Below are 16,540 nucleotides of genomic sequence, written 5' to 3' on the forward strand. Positions count from 1 at the left end.
AGTGAGGGCCTACCCCTAAGTGTTCCAGTGTGTTTCCAACATTTTCTTCCAAAAGTTTGAAGGTTTCTGGATGTAGGTTTAAATCTTTTATCCATTTGGATTTGATCTTAGTATATGGTGAGAGATGTGGGTCTATCTTTTTGTTTCTGCAGGCTATCAACCAGTTGTCCCAACAGCATTTATTGAACAGACCTTCCCATTTGCCTGGGTTGTCGTTTGTCTTTTTGTCAAAGATTATTTGGCTGTATTTGTGTGGGTTCCCATCTGGTGTTTCTATTCTGCTCCATTGATCTTCTTCTCTATTTTTTTGCCAGTACCAGGCTGTTTTGATAACCACTGCCCTATAGTATGTCCAGAGGTCTGGGACTGTGATTCCCCCTGCTAACTTCCTGTTCTTGAGAATGGTTCTAGCTATTCGTGGTTTTTTGTGTTTCCAGATGAACCTTTGAATCATTGTTTCCAGATCTGTGAAGAATGTTTTGGGCAATTTGATTGGGATTGCGTTGAATGTATATATTGCCTTTGGCAGTATAGACATTTTAATGATATTGATTTTACCTATCCAGGAGCATGGGATGTTACTCCATCTTTCTAGATCTTGTTCAATTTCTTTTTTAAGTAGTTTGTAGTTTTCCTCAAATAGGTCTCCAACATTTTTGGTTAGGTTAATTCCCAGATACTTCATGCTTTCCTTTGTTACTTTGAATGGTATCTTGCTGGTTAGATCTTTTTCCAACTTGGGGCTGTTAGCATACACTATGGCTGTTGATTTTTGTTCATTAATTTTGTACCCTGCCACTCTACCGAACTCTCGTATAAGTTCTAGTAGTCTCTGTGTTGAGCCTTTTGGCTCTTCCATATAAAGAATCATGTCATCTGCATATAGTGAAAGCTTGACTTCTTCATTTCCCATTTGGATTCCTTTGATTTCTTTTTCTTGTCTTATGGCCTCAGCGAGTACCTCTAGAACTATGTTGAATAGCAGCGGAGAAAGCGGACATCCCTGTCTTGTTCCAGATCTCAGTGGGAAGGGTTCCAGTTTTTCTCCATTCAGTATGATGCTGGCATTGGGTTTTGCATATATTGCTTTGATTATGTTGTGGATTTTTCCATCTATGCCTACCTTGGTTAGGGTCTTTAGCAGGAAGTTGTGCTGGATTTTGTCGAAAGCTTTTTCTGCATCTATTGATACTATCATGTGATTCTTGTTTTTCAGTTTTTGGATGTGGTGTATCACATTTATGGATTTCCGAATGTTGAACCATCCCTGCATTCCAGGGATGAATCCTACTTGATCTGGATGAATGATCTGTGTGATGTGTTTTTGAATTCTGTTGGCTAGGATTTTGTTGAGAATCTTAGCATCAATGTTCATCAAAGAGATAGGTCTGTAGTTTTCCTTCTCTGTAGGATCTCTGCCCGGTTTTGGGATTAAGGTAATGTTGGCTTCATAGAATGAGTTTGGAAGGGTTGCTTCCTTTTCTATAGTTTTGAAGAGTTTGTAGAGGATTGGGGTTAGTTCTGTTCGGAATGTTTTGTAGAATTCTGGAGTGAAGCCGTCTGGGCCTGGGGTTTTCTTTGTTGGGAGGTCTTTAATCACTGATTCAATCTCTGCTTCAGTTATGGGTTTGTTCAGGTTGATTGTTGCCTCTGGGCTAAGTTTTGGCAGGTTGTGTGAGTCTAAGAACTTTTCCATTTCTTGGTGGTCTTCTGATTTGTTGGAGTACAATGCTTTGCAGTAATTTCTGATTATGTTCTTAATGGTTGTAATGTCTGTTGTTATGTTGCCTTTTTCATCTTTGATGCTGTTAATTCTTGCTTTCTCTTGTTTTTTCTTTGTCAGACGGGCCAGCGGGGTGTCTATTTTGTTTATCTTTTCAAAAAACCAGCTTTTTGATTTGTTGATTTTGTGTATGGTTTTTTTTTATTTCTATCTGGTTGATTTCCTCCCTTGTTTTGATGATTTCTTGTTTCCTGTTGTGTGTGGGGCTCATCTGCTGCTGCTTTTCCAATTCCTGGAGGTGTGTGGTTAGTTCCTGTATTTGGCGCCTCTCTTGGGCCTTGACATGAGCTCCAATTGCGATGAGTTTACCCCGTAGCACTGCTTTGGCAGTGTCCCACAAGTTTTGGAATGTTGTATCAGAGTTTTCATTGGTTTCCATAAATTTTTTGATCTCATCTTTAATTTCTTCCCTGACCCATTGTTCGTTCAATAGCATATTGTTCAACCTCCAAGAGTTTCTATATTTCCTGGGACATTTTGAATTGCTGATTTCCAGTTTCATTCCGTGGTGGTCTGAGAGGGTACATGGTATGATTTCTATCTTTTTGAAGTTATTTAGATTTGCTTTGTGTCCTATCATGTGGTCGATCCTGGAGAAGGTGCCATGTACTGCTGAAAAAAATGTATAATCTGTGGTCTTAGGATAAAAAATTCTATAAATGTCTAACAAGTCCAGTTGTTCTAATGTTTGTACGAGCTCTGTTGTTTCTTTGTTGAGTTTTTGTTTTGTTGATCTGTCTATAGTTGTTAGCGGGGTGTTAAGATCGCCCACTATTATTGTGTGTGTATCTATGTCTCCCCTTAAGTCTGTAAGTAGTTGCTTCACGTAGCTAGGCGCATTGGAATTAGGTGCATGTATGTTCACGATTGTAATTACTTCTTGATGGATCAGTCCCTTCACCAATATATAATGTCCTTCTCTGTCCTTTTTGATGTCTGTCAGCTTGAAGTCTAGGTCATCTGAGATTAGAACAGCTACGCCAGCCTTTTTTTCTCGTCCATTGGCATGAAATGTCTTTTTCCATCCTTTCACTTTAAATTTCTTACAGGATTTTCTGGTTAGATGTGTCTCTTGTAGGCAACATATAGTTGGGTGCTGTTTGATGATCCATTCCGTTAATCTATGCCTTTTGATTGGTGAGTTTAAGCCATTTGTGTTTAGAGATAATATTGAGAGGAATTGGTTTTGGGCTGCCATGAGTGTAAGTGTGCAAGTGTGTATTTGCGACTATTAGAGTTTTTGATTGGTTGACTTTTCTTGTATGGATTTTAGTGGGGAGGTCTTCCCATTTGCCATCTTTGATTTTGGTTTGTATTTTTTCTTTCTGGGTTTAGCACCTTCCTGAGGAGATTTTCCAGAGCTGGTTTCGTGTTGATGTATTCTTCGAGTTTCTCTTTACTGTTGAAGTATTTGATTTCATTCTCAAATATAAATGAGAGCTTTGCTGGGTACATTATTCTTGGTTGGCAGTTGTTTTGTTTCAGGATTTGATAGGTTTTACCCCATTCTCTCCTTGCTTGGAGCGTTTCTTCTGATAGGTCGGCTGTGATCCTGATTTCCCTTCCCCTGAAAGTAATCTTATCCTTTTTTCTTACTTGTCTTAGAATGGTTTCCTTGTATTCACTTGAAAGTAGCTTGAGGACCACATGTCTGGGAGACGATTTGTTTGGGTCGTATCTACTGGGGGTTCTTTGTCCTTCCTGGATTTGTGCTAGATTTATATTTCCAGTATTCTGGAAGTTCTCCTGTATTATCTCATTGAGCACTCGTTGCAAGCCTGTCTCCTTTTCCACTCCTTCGGAAAGGCCTATTATTCTAATATTTGATTTTTTGAGGTTGTCTTTCATTTCCTGTATGGACCTATTGGCTTTCTCTAGATTTGTCTCCAACTGTTTGATGAGCTGCTGCCTTTCATTCTGATTGTCTTCCAATTCTGATATTCTGTCTTCTGCTGTGTTCATTCTGTTGGTTAGGCTTTCAATTTTGTTCTCTATATCAAGGATTCCCTTTTTGACTTGATTTATTTCTGCAGTGATATGGTTTTCGAATGCCTTAGACTCTTCCCAGCGCTTTTCACTCTCTCTGACGAATTTCATCATTAGCTTCTTAAAGTCCTTATCTGATAGTTCCTCTATGTCTTCATCTTGCATCTCAGATATTGGGATTAGTTTTTGGTTGTATTGGGAGGGAGTGCTTGATCTTTCCTCTGGGTCATTGCTTTTTCTGATACTTCTCCTCATTGTGTTTTTACTTCTTGTTGTTTTGAGATTTTAGCGGTGATTCAGCTGAGCCGGCTCTGGTTTGGGGTCTCCGGCTGAGCCCAGCAGGGCTTACTGCCTGAGTCACCAGCTGCTTTCAGGGTCTGTAGATCACAGCCCCGAGTTGGGTCAGGAGGCTTTGTGGGCCAGCCCCAGTGCCAGGCCCCTTCCCCTGTGGCTCCCTCTCAAAGGCAGTTCCCTACAGATTCACTCTGCCGAGCCGCGCCTGGGCTTTGGGTCACAAGGCTAATACAGCGGGGGTCTCTGCCTCAGTGCTGAGCCGAGACTCTCCTTCAGGGCTTGAGGTTAGCACAGCAAGGGCTCCTGCTGCTCGGAGCCTAAAATCCCCAACCCCGGCCTGTGCTGGGCTGGAGATCTCCGCGGCCCCAGTGCCAAACTCGGAAGCGCTGCTCCGCCGAGGGCTGCAACACCACAGGCAGGTCTTTCCGAGTGGGCTCCTGCTGGGAAAACCTGTCCGGCCAGTTCAGCTGAGCCCGCTCTGGTCTGGCCTCTCTAGCTGAGCCCAGCTGGGGACTCCGCCCTGAAAAAGCCACTTCCTCAGCTGCACTCTCTCAAGGATGGAAGCGGATCTCTGAGAGGCACAGAGCCCTTTAGGTGAAACGTGCCCCCACTAGTCTGCTCCTCTGCCCAGGACGTGAGGCCCTGTCGAGCGTTGCCCAGCCTCTGGGGCTCAGGGCGAGTCCAGCAACAGGATCCACTGACTCTCCCGCAGCCAGTCCACAGCTCGGAGCCGATATGGGGATCTCTGAGCCCCAGTCCCACAGTGCTGCTCCTGTTCCCTCTGCACTCTCCCAGAGCCGCTGAGCAGCGGGTAGGCAAGCCTCTGGGAAATCTCCCCAGCTTTTCCTCCACTTCTGCAGGGATAATGCACCCAATGATCAGTCCAGTAGCCTCCTCTGGGGGCTCCTGCCTTCCAGGGGACTGGTGCCCCTGTCGGTGTGGGCGCCTATCCTTCCAGCCGCCTCTGTTTTCCCTGGGGCGGTTGAGCCTCTGCCGCCTTCCCCCTGCCTGGGATCGTGACTCACCAGGTTTCTCGCGGAGTGCTGTATTTTCTTTCCTACTTTTTGCGGCTGTTCCTTCACGCTGTGTAGATCTTCTTGCTTTAGTGAACTCCAGTGACCTTCTCGCTCTTCTCCCTACAGTTTCGCGCCTCCTTGCCTGTTTCTCTGCTGGATCGGCTCCCCTCCTTCCCTACTCCACCCTACACCAGCTCTCTGCAGTCGGCCATCTTTTTCTATCCATCCTCCGCTTTTTAAAAAAAATTTTCATGGAATAGCATTGTTTGTCTTTATTTGGTGCATTACATTATTCTGCAGATTGTAATTCTTCCTCCTTTGGAGGAAGTCATCATGTGAACTGGTTGCTTCATGGTTTGGATTATGTAAGGTATCCTCAGCATTATTTATTAATTAATTTATTTATTCTTCTAGTAGATACTTAGGCTTTGTGTCTTCTGCTTGTTTGTTGTTTCCATGATTACATCCCCATTGTATACCTGGAGCCTGTTCAGTAGAAGAGGCAGCCTCGTTTGCATCCAATCCCAGGAGAACCATTTTCAATAATGCTATGTTTCTTGTGTTATATGTTGTAGGCTTATTTGTGACAATCTGTATGAGATTAAGAAAGTTAAGATTTAAAAGTTTTATTCTATTCAATGTATTTTTGGTATGGTTGTGGAAATGGATTCAAGAAGTTATTTATTTGTTTTTACTTCAGGAAGATTCTCAGGCTGTTGCTTTCCATTTGTTGGATCTGGTCCAATTGCCAGTTTGTAGAAGATCAGTTTCAATTTTGTAGGATACTCTTTGCCTTGTTGACTGATTTCTCTAGTGCTGCTTCAAGGTGGATTCTCACGTCTTGTGTTTTCTGTTTGTTGACTGTCTCCATGTCCACATTTCCACTGTAACATGGAGTGTGGTTGTGAGGAGATGCAATCCATTCTGTGTCTGATCCCAGGGAAAGCATTCTCAATAATCCTGTTTTACTAGGGCTATATGTTATAGGCTTATTTGCTGCATCCAGACTCAGTCTCTCCCTAAGAATTACACCCTTGACAACTCTGTTAAGCAGCAAAAGTTTTTGAGGAGACAAAAAAACAGACCTAGTGGCTGGAGTCAGTACTCCTTTCAAGGTGGGAGCTAGCTGAGTTTTTATACAAAGTGTTATACAGCCATGGGAAGCAGGTGAGTTGGGCAGCTGCAGGAGGCTGCCTTGGGGACAATGGGTGGACAATTGGTAGGCTATAATAACCACAGGAGCCTGCCATGGGGACAATGGGTGGGCTTGGGCAGCCACAGGGGGCAGCCATAGAAAAGAAATAATGAGTGAATAAATTATACAATATTAATTCCTCAAACTGAGGGTTGCTAGCAGGGCATATTAGCCTAGTGATCTGGCTCAGAAAGCAGGAAACTGGCAAAACATTTTGTACAGAAGCATAAAGAGTGGATTAACAAACGTACGTAGATCTGAACCAAAGTGATTCCATTTTGTGACAGGAAATCACATTCTCACCTTATTCTAGTAACTAGAGTCAAGCCTTTGGCACATTGTCATTTGCAGAAATGTAGTTAGAATGAGACCTGAGGACCATAAATGTAGCATTGTTAACTTTTTTATACATTGAACCCTGCAATTAATATTAATACAGCGTATTTAGCAATCCAAAGAGCAAAAGCATAAAGCCTTAATCAATCTGGTGAGCAAGGTGACTAGAAGAAACTCTCAAACCAATTTTGTTCATCTTCTCTACGCTTTTCTCTTTCCTTGAGATGATTTCCGTCTAGAGACAGACTATTTTCAGTTATCCCAGACTGATTTGCATAGAAACAACAGGTTTTTCTCAGAGTCATTCAAAGGCCTCCTTGTTTTAAGTACAAGTCCCCAACTGTGTTGGAGTGCCACCTGGGCCAAGAAGTTCAGGGAAGATTCTAAGCTAGCCATATGAATTTGTTTACCTAATGTTTGGAATTTTTGGCTCCATTTTTCCATTCTTAATGGGGTTCAGTTCCCACAACCTGATTTCTTTTTTCATGGAAACTCTTTTCATGGGGCTCTTTTTATAGAAATGCCTAACAAATTGCTGCTCTGCAGGGGACAAGGGTCAGTCTAACTCCACTGGTGATCATGGGATACACTCACTCTATAATTTTCACCCTGTCACATTCCCCACTGTTTATTTTTTTTTTTTCTGGGAAGTCAAATCAAGCGCTCCCTGTTCTGATTATTAATATACTGAGAGTGGGTCCTAAGTACCATGGGCTTTACTGCCTGCTCATAATCAGTTATAAATTTGTTAAATAGTTTATAACACACAGACCTACAAGTAGTTCTTGAAACATTAGTATTAGAGGGCTAGCCAGGGCAGAGAGGAAAGTAGCAAGCCAGGGTAAACTCTACCTGAGGGTTCCACCCAAAGCCAGAGAAGTCTTAGTCCTTAAGTATCATTAATTAGTTGGTGCAGGGAGAGCCCATTCTGATTTGCCCCATGAGCAGTTAGGCTTAGCAGCATTACAAGTATTAGGAATTCCTTCAGGAAAGCATTATCTTAAAAAAAAGATTTATTTATTTTTATTGCAAAGTCAGAAACACACAGAGGAGGAGAGAGAGAGAGGAAGATCTTTCATCTGATGATCATTCCCTAAGTGACTGCAAAGTCTGGTGCTGCACTGATCTAAAGCCAGGAGCAAGGAACCGCCTCCAGGTCCCCCCCCATGGGTGCAGCATCGCAAGGGCTCCGGCCACCCTTCACTGCCTTCCCAGGCCACAAGCAAAGAGCTTGATGGGAAGTGGAGCTGCCAGGAATAGAACAGGTGCCCATACGGGATCCCGGCACATTTAAAGCGAGGACGTTAGCTGCTCAGCCACCACACCGGGTCCAAGAAAGCCTTATCTTCACAAGTCTTCTGTGGTCTTTACAATCCATTTGTCCAGCATTGAGTCTACATGTGGTGGATCCAGTGACATTTTCCTGCAAATTTTGTTACTGTTGGTGTCTAAGTCAGAATTACAGGCAGGGATACAGTCCACTGTGGCTCAAGGGTGGCAGGATTTTATTTCTTAATCCACACCAAGTCTGCAGGATGGAGTTCACAGGAACTGGAGTGAGATACTGTCCTTATTGTTCCTGAATGTGCCGTCTTTACCAGGCTGTGAGTCTGCTGAAGGACAACCTATAGAGTCTGTAATGACTTAAGGAGGGAATCATTATTTAACTCAGTCCCCTGCTTGGGTGGTTGCCTCCTAGACAACAGGGTGACGTCTTGCACATAAGGGATACAATGGGCTCACAGGAGGGCAAAGGGAAGGAGGCTCATCCAGTTTTGCCAGTCTCTAATTTTTAGTTAAATTTTCCTTAAGGGAACTCTAAAGCCTATATGCACAGTGTAACTTCCAATTAATATTTAAGATCTGTACTAGCAATTGTGTGATTTTAAGGATGAATATCAGGCCATTGTTGAACCCCATGGTTAGAGGAAGGCCAAAGTTGGGGACAGTTTCAGAGACAAACATCTTGGCTACTACCTGAGCTGTTTCTGTGTTGCTGGTGAATGACTACCGAGCCAGAGAAAGTGTCTTAGCTCAGGAGGTACTGGTACCATATTTTCTCAGTAGAATCTCAGTGAAATTAATCATCAGCTATGTTTCTCCTTTGAAGTCGATCTCTGTCCTATGAGTTCACTTGACATCCATTTGATCACTCAAATACTGAGGGGTCTGTGGTAGTGTTCATTCCTATAGGACTAGGAGCATCTGAAGGAGGCCCCACTAGTTTTTATGCAATTTCTTTGGTTGTTTGGTAAGTCTCATATCATGATAAAGGGCCCCGTGGACATGGGCACTGGCAACAGCTTATAGTTTTTTTTGGTTTTTTTGGTTTTTTTTTTTTTTTTTTTTTTTGCGCATCTCAGGGCCTGGGTCAGGGCTATTAATTAATCCTCTGGGCAACTGTTTCATGTTGTAGTGCTTGGGCCGATATGATTTGATCATGTTAGATGACCACTACACCATATACCTGATCCTGTTGATGATGTAACTGATTCCATCTGTAAATAGGATTTTATCCAGGTCAGGACATGGAATGTCTATCAAGTTGGCCCTCAGGTTTGTCGGAAAATGTAGGCTGTCTTGGCAATCATGTGTTGGCTCAAATAGCAGAAATTCTATGGGCATTCCAGCATCATAAGGAAAGAACGAACAATAGTTCCTTGTCCAAAATTCATTATTCCTGTTTTAGTTTAAGGATGGGTCTTTTGAGCTACCTCCACCATTTCAGATAACAGCTTTTTCTTAAACTCTTTTGACTTTGCTAACTTACATTAAACATTAGGAGCCAACTGGTACACAAAGGCTACATTTATACTGCACCTGTTCTCAGGCAACTCAGGATCTATCAGGGTGTACAAGTGGTATGCCTCTAGGAGACAAAAGAAACATCTCAGGGGGTTATTGGGCCTCTGAGCATCTTGCTTACCTTAGAAAGTTTGGTTGGCTTTCTAGCTGCCATTTGAGCCTCTCTCAGTAGAATCCGGCAATACTGATTAAGAGCTCCATTACCTCGATTGGTGATTTATTTCCCAGTCGTGTAGACAGTGGGAAGGCAGCTTGGAGCCAGGCCAGCTCAGTAGTAGGGCCATGATTCTGCTGCAGGATTAACTTCAGAGTGTTTCTTTGAAAATAATTCTTCTCAAAAGTAAAAAGGCTTTTTACAAAAGTCTTGTTCCTTTTCAATATGATATCAATAGTAACAATAGAACCATTACAATCATTTTTAGTCTTAATGACATAGCATACTTTCACACCTTGGTAATACTTTGCATACAATCCAAATAGCCAATACCTTCACAACAAACAAACAAACATAAAACAAAAACCAGACAAACACAGTTTTCTGACTCTTTTGGTTTTCGTATTGTATTTTGAGATCTCCAGGGGTCCAGGGGCCTATCTGGAAATCCCAAAGTCAGAGAAAACAATCCTAACAAATATGCAAAGGAGCACAAAATAACATTTATGCATTTAATCAGGTTATAGATTACAGTTAGAGTTTACTGATTACACATCAGATTTTTTCACTAATAAAATGATCACTCAAATACTTCAAAATAAAAATTTATATACAGAGGTAACCTTTACTCCTTTAAAGCTCAGGTTTTCCCAACTAGAGTTTGACAGTTTTATTTTATTAATTTTAATAACTTAATACATTTGCATTAATTGATTCAGGTATTGTCATATTAATGACTCATATTAAATCTTTTGTGATTTTTTGCATTTTTTCCAAACCAGCGTAATGTAGCCATTCTCTTGCAGGGAAAATATTTCACAAGACATTCAAAATTTTCTTTTTCCAAACACTTTTCATTATTGAGGACACAACAATCATTTTAAATAAAAGAGAATGTTAGATTTAACATCATATTTGGAACAGTAGTCTTTTACCTTTGCACAATTTATACCTGTTAACTATGCCAAGATGACTTAGGAAACATACATCAGTCAAGTGCATTTACACTTTAGCACGAACAATTTTGAAATTTTTCTGAAACAACTCTAAGTTGGAAAAGAGTGGCACAAAACTAAGTTTCATTACTAGGCCATTTTTCATTTAATCTCAAGAAGCCTTGAGGCTAAGCTCTGTGATTGTAAGAGAAAAACTTGTATTTGGGGCCCAGCGTGATAGAGGAGTGGTTAAAGCCCTAGCCTTGAGTGCATTGGGATCCCATATGGGCACAAATTCATGTCAGAGCTGCTTTATTTTCCATACAACTTCCTGCATGTAGCCTAAGAAAGCAGTCAAGGCTGGCACAAAGCCTTGGGATCCTGCACCCACATAGGAGACTGGGAACAAGCTCCTGGCTCCTGGATTTGGATAAATTTTTGCCTTTGTGGATGCTTTGGGAGTGGACTAGTGGATGAAAGATGTTTTTCTTGGTCTCTCTTCCTCTCTGTGTATCTCACTATGCAATAAAAATTGGCTCCTGGCTTCACATCAGCTCTGCTCCAAACATTGTGGTCACTTGGTAAGTGAGTCAGTGGGTGAAAGATCTTTTTGTCTCAGATATACAGAGAAGAAAAGAAACAGAGAAAAAGATCTTCCATTCACCAGTTCACTCCCCAGGTGGCCACAGTGGCTGCAGCTGAACTGATCCAGAACCAGGAGCCTCTTCTGCAACTCCCCTGTGGATGCAGTCCATGATGATTTCCAGCCCTCCTCTTCTCCTTTTCCAAGCCACACACTGGAAGTTGGAAAGAAACTGGAGCAACTAGGACATAAACTGGAACTCCTGTGGGATCTCAGCTCATTGGAGGTGAAGATTTGGTCCAAATAATTTGCATTGAGTTTATTTATTACAGAATTGGATGGAGTGGGTGGGAGGAAGAACTCTCCAAAAACATTTGAGATTTTTAAAAATGCATTTAATTTGAAATCAAGAGTTACAAAGAGAGACATACAGAGGCAGAAAATCTTCCATTTCCCACTTACATTGTCACAGTGGCCAGAGCTAGGCTGGTCCTAAGCCAGGAGCCCACAGCTTCTTCCAGGTCTCCCCTGGGCCATGTTGCTCTGCTTTCCCAATACCTTAGCAGGGAGCTGGATCATAGGTGGAGCATCCCACATAGAACACTGGTGCTGCAGATGGTGTCTTACACATTATGCCATGGTGCCAGCCACTGTCTATTCTTACTGAAATGATATATTAGAGGATGGATAATATATAAAGAGTTTGAGGGGCAGAAAATATTAACAGCATGGTGTCAGCTTTTCCCAGGGTTCCTTTGGTTGCATCACTTCAATGCAATGAGAGCATAGTGGTAGTGTGTGTGCGTGTGTGTGAAGGGAGAGAAAGAGGAGACATACAGAGAGACATTCAGAGAGAACGAGAACACACAGGGGCAACCAAATCAACTGTTTCAAAATCTTGTGGTGTTCAGAAAAATATTGAGGCCATTAACATTATCAACAACGAGAGAGTGGTTGCAAAAATTCTTAAACCAGTTTTAAAAAAAAGAAGATAAATGAAAAGTTAATATTCTGGAGAATCTTCATGGTGAATAAATATTACTAAAATGATTGACACAGTAAAGAATCTAAGTCAAAGACACAAGCTTGGCCACAGCACAAAAGCCTAGTGGCTAAATCCTAGCCTGAAAGATCAGAGATCCAACATGTGTGCCAGTTAGTGTGCCAGCAGCCCCACTTCCCTTCAAGCTCCGTGTTTTCCATGTGGCCTGGGAAAGCAATAGTGGATAGCTCAAAGCCTTGAAATTCAGCACCCTGGGAGACCTGGAAAAGGTTACTGGCTCCTGCGTCCTAGCTTCAGATCAGCTCAGCTTTGGGTGCTACTGCCACTTGGGGAGTGAACCAGCAGATGGAAGATCTTTCTGTCTCTAATTCTCTTTGTAGATTTGACTTTTCAATAATAGGAATTAAGAATAAAACACCTGTAATGCCACGGGGATTCTTCCACAACACACATACACATACACACGCAGTCTTTTTCTCTATGTAAACATAATCTATCTATAATATATAGTATTATAAATATGAATATTTGAGTAGAAATATAAATATGAATATAAAAGGCATTGCATGGATTATTTATATCTATTATATATTATTTGTATATTATTTTATATATAATATAGCACTTTACATTATGTATATGTAATACATATATATTAATTATATATATATATATTTTTTTTAATTACATTGCATTATGTGTCATGGTTCTATAGGCCCTGAGATTCTCCCCCCCCCCCCAACCATAATGTATTCCTCAACCTTGTTGCACCACCACGGATCAAATTCAGCTGGGATTCCCCCACTGCGCGCATCCACCAGGCAAAAAGACCCGCATCCCATTGTCCAAAAATGTCCATCAGTTTCTTGGGGAGACCATCTCTGGTCCAAAGGCAGAGCCAGCAAAGTGGTTTTGATAGTTCTACAGAACTGTATTGTTGCCAGTCTCACCACTTTAGGCACGATGCAGTCATTGGAGAATCCACTGATTGAACCTTGGAGCCTGAACCAGAAACCGCTCGGCTGCCCCCCAGGACTCTGCGTGGTCCTGGGGGGCGGCCCAGCTAGGCCGGATCCGAGAACGAGGACTCAGCATGCCAGGACCACTGCCGCAAGGCAGTGAGGGGGTCTCTGGCTATTTTCCAGGCCCAGGAGCTACCACCTCCCCCCTGGTTTCTTTTAGGATCCCCACAATCGAGCTTTGGGTCTCTGGAAGATAAGCATCAAATGACAGAGGACAGAACAAGTCAATCGACCAATGATTATATATATTTAAATATATGTATTTATTTATTGACTAGAAAGTTTGACAGATAAGAAAACACATTGATCCAAAGCACTTGAATGGAATGAGAGAACAGTTGCTTGTATTTCTTCCCTACTGTAGATGTGCACATCACAAAGATCCAGACTGCACAGCACCAAGTGGCCCATGAGGCTCTGTGTTGGCCCTTCTTGCACTGGCACAGCACTGCCCACCATTACTGGAGACTTTAAGGGAAGTGCTTTTTTTTTTTTTTTTTTTACAGATTTATTTATTTTTATTGGAAAGGCGATATACAGAGAGGAGGAGAGACATAGAGGAAGAAGATTTTCCATCCAAAAGTTCACTCCACAAGTGATTGCAATAGCCGGTGCTGTGCCAATCTGAAGCTAGGAGCCAGGAACTCTTCTGGGTCTCCCTTGTGGGGACAGGGTCCCAAGGACTTGGACTATCCTCAACTGCTTTCTGAAGCCACAAGCAGGGAGCTGGATGGGAAGCGGAGCTGCCAAGATTAGAACTGGTGTCCATACGTGATCCTGGTGCATTCAAGGTGAGGACTTTAGCTGCTAGGACACCATGCTGGGCCTGAAGCTTACATCTTAGTGAAGAATTCAAACAACAAACAATCCACCATATAAACATGCAATCTGTCAAACTTTCCTGAAAGTAACCAGCACTTCTGAGAGCAATTTGGAAAAATACAGACAAGCTGAAGGAAGAAGGTGTACAAGACAGCATTTTCAAGTCCAGGCCTCCATTCTCCCACCCCCAAAATAAACTTATTCTCTAAATGAACAAGGACACATGTACAAAATATTTAATGTAGCAATGATCACTTTGATACGATATACTAGAAATAGCAGCTATGTTGTCCCACTTCAGGGTCAACACTCATGTTACACTCAAATCAGTTAAAATAAATGGAATGTGCAACTCTTTAATATGGGCAAATCTCAAAAAAATATAATTATTAAGAAGGCAAAGGGCCTGGCTTGGTAACCTAGCAACTGGAGTTCTCACCTGGCACCCATTGGAATTCCCTATAGTCACCTGTTCCAATTCCTTTGGTCATGCTTCCCATTGAGGTCCCTGCTTGTGGCCTGGGAAATGGACTGAGGATGGACCAGTTTTGGGACCCTGCACCCGTGTGGGAGGCCCACAAGAGGCTCTAGGCTCCTGACTTCAGATTGGCTCAGCTCCAACCTTTTCGGCTGTTTCAGGAGTGAATCAATTAATGGAAAATCTTCCTCTTTGTCTGTCCTCCTCACTATATTTCTAACTGTCCAATTAAAATAAATCTTTAAAAATGAGAAGGCATGGCCAGTTACACCACCATCTGTGATATTGTTCTCCCATGTACGTGCTGGTTCAGGTAGCAGCTGCCAAACTTTCAATCCTGCTCCTTAGTAAAGAGCATGGGAATCCTGGACAGAGTTTCAAGCCCCTGGCTTTGATTTGGCCTAGCACCAGCCATGACAGCCAGTTGGGAAGGGAACAAACAAATGGGGGATCTCTCTGTCTCTAACCCTGATTTTCTGTGGGAAGTCATACATACAGGCAAGGGGCCATGAAGCCACAGACAAAGACCTAAGCAGCTCCCATGACCAGGAACATATATTAGAGTTAAACATACAACTAACTTTTTGCCCTGAACATAGCTATTCCCTAAAGATTAGCCCCAGGGAATAGTTAACCCCCCCACCAGGAGACTTGGTTACCATAGCAACCCTCCCTGGAACTCTGCACCCCTTGGTCTTATTACCTTTTCACCCTGCCAACATCCTGCTTTATCAGGTCTAACACCCTCCCCCTGTGGTGCCTGGACTCCTGACTGCACTAACATTTGGCTACCCCTAATTGCCTGCCTACCCTATCCTCTCCTCTCCCAACATCCTGCCCAACTGAGTATATCAGCCGGCTTGAGAAAATAAAAAACGCCACTAGATCAGACTCCTGTCTTGTGATCATTTCCTCCGAGTCTCTTGTCCATATCCCTCAATCTTGCAGGGTCTTTGTTGCGTGTTGATGTCCTGTAGGATGGGACAACTGGTGCCCAACGTGGGGCAAAGCTCATGAAGATTGGGGGACATCAGTGGTCACTAGAAGGACAGCCCTGACTATGCTTGAGGTGTCCCTGGCTTCTGCCGAGCACGAAACTGGCTAGGGAGGACGTTCTGACGACCTTACCCTATTGTCTATGTCTCCGGTTCATGACCACCACCTAAACAGTGAGCAATGGGGCAAGCATTAAGTGAGGATGATGCCTTCCTTCAAGGGATTAAAGAATCCCTCAAAATGCGTGGAATTCAGGTTAAGAAAAAGCAATTATGCAAGTTTTTTGCCTTTGTAGTAGATCTTTGCCCATGGTTCCCTCAAGAGGGCACCATTGATGAAAAGCAGTGGAGGTGCATAGGCAATGCACTTCAGGTTTTTTACGAAGCATGGGGGCCACAAAGAATACCTGTTACTGCCTTTAGCTATTGGAATCTTATTAATGATGTCCTTAGGGTACATCAACAATGGTTGGATCTCACTGATTTGGTAAAAGAGGGTGAAAAAACCCTTGCTTGTCTTTCCTGGCCAAACTCAGAAAAAGGTTCTAAACCCTCAACCCCTCTCCCTAATTCCCACTACGACCCTTCAGTTCCCCCCCTTCAGTTAGCTTCATCAAACCAATCCTCCAGACCTCCCAGCTGTAAAAAAGAAACCCCGTGCCCCAAAGTCAAAGTTAAGATCCCCTGCTCTGAACCCCTGAAAGAGCCCTCTGCTCCTGTGAGACTCTACTCTCTACTTTCCCCTAATAATGAACCTTTAAACTCATCCTATGCGGTCACCCTTGAGGAGGAAGCCACCTGCTATCACGCGGAAGATTGGCCCCTGTTGTGTGACAGCGCTCCCTTATTTGATTGCCACAAGCCTCTTAATGAAGTTAGCTGCTGCTTTTAGCCCCACCACCATATCAGCCTGAGACAGGAGACCTTATTTTTCAGGGCAACGTGTTATCCCACTGCTCCCAAACCTTGCAGAACCTCGACCGCTTAAAAATCCTAATCTCGGTCCAAAAAAGATGGCCGACTGCAGAGAGCTGGTGTAGGGTGGAGTAGGGAAGGAGGGGAGCCGATCCAGCAGAGAAACAGGCCAGGAGGTGCGAAACTGTAGGGAGAAGAACGAGAAGGTCACTGGAGTT

This window comes from Ochotona princeps, chromosome 15 (assembly GCF_030435755.1).
Source record: "Ochotona princeps isolate mOchPri1 chromosome 15, mOchPri1.hap1, whole genome shotgun sequence".
Lineage (NCBI taxonomy): Eukaryota > Metazoa > Chordata > Mammalia > Lagomorpha > Ochotonidae > Ochotona > Ochotona princeps.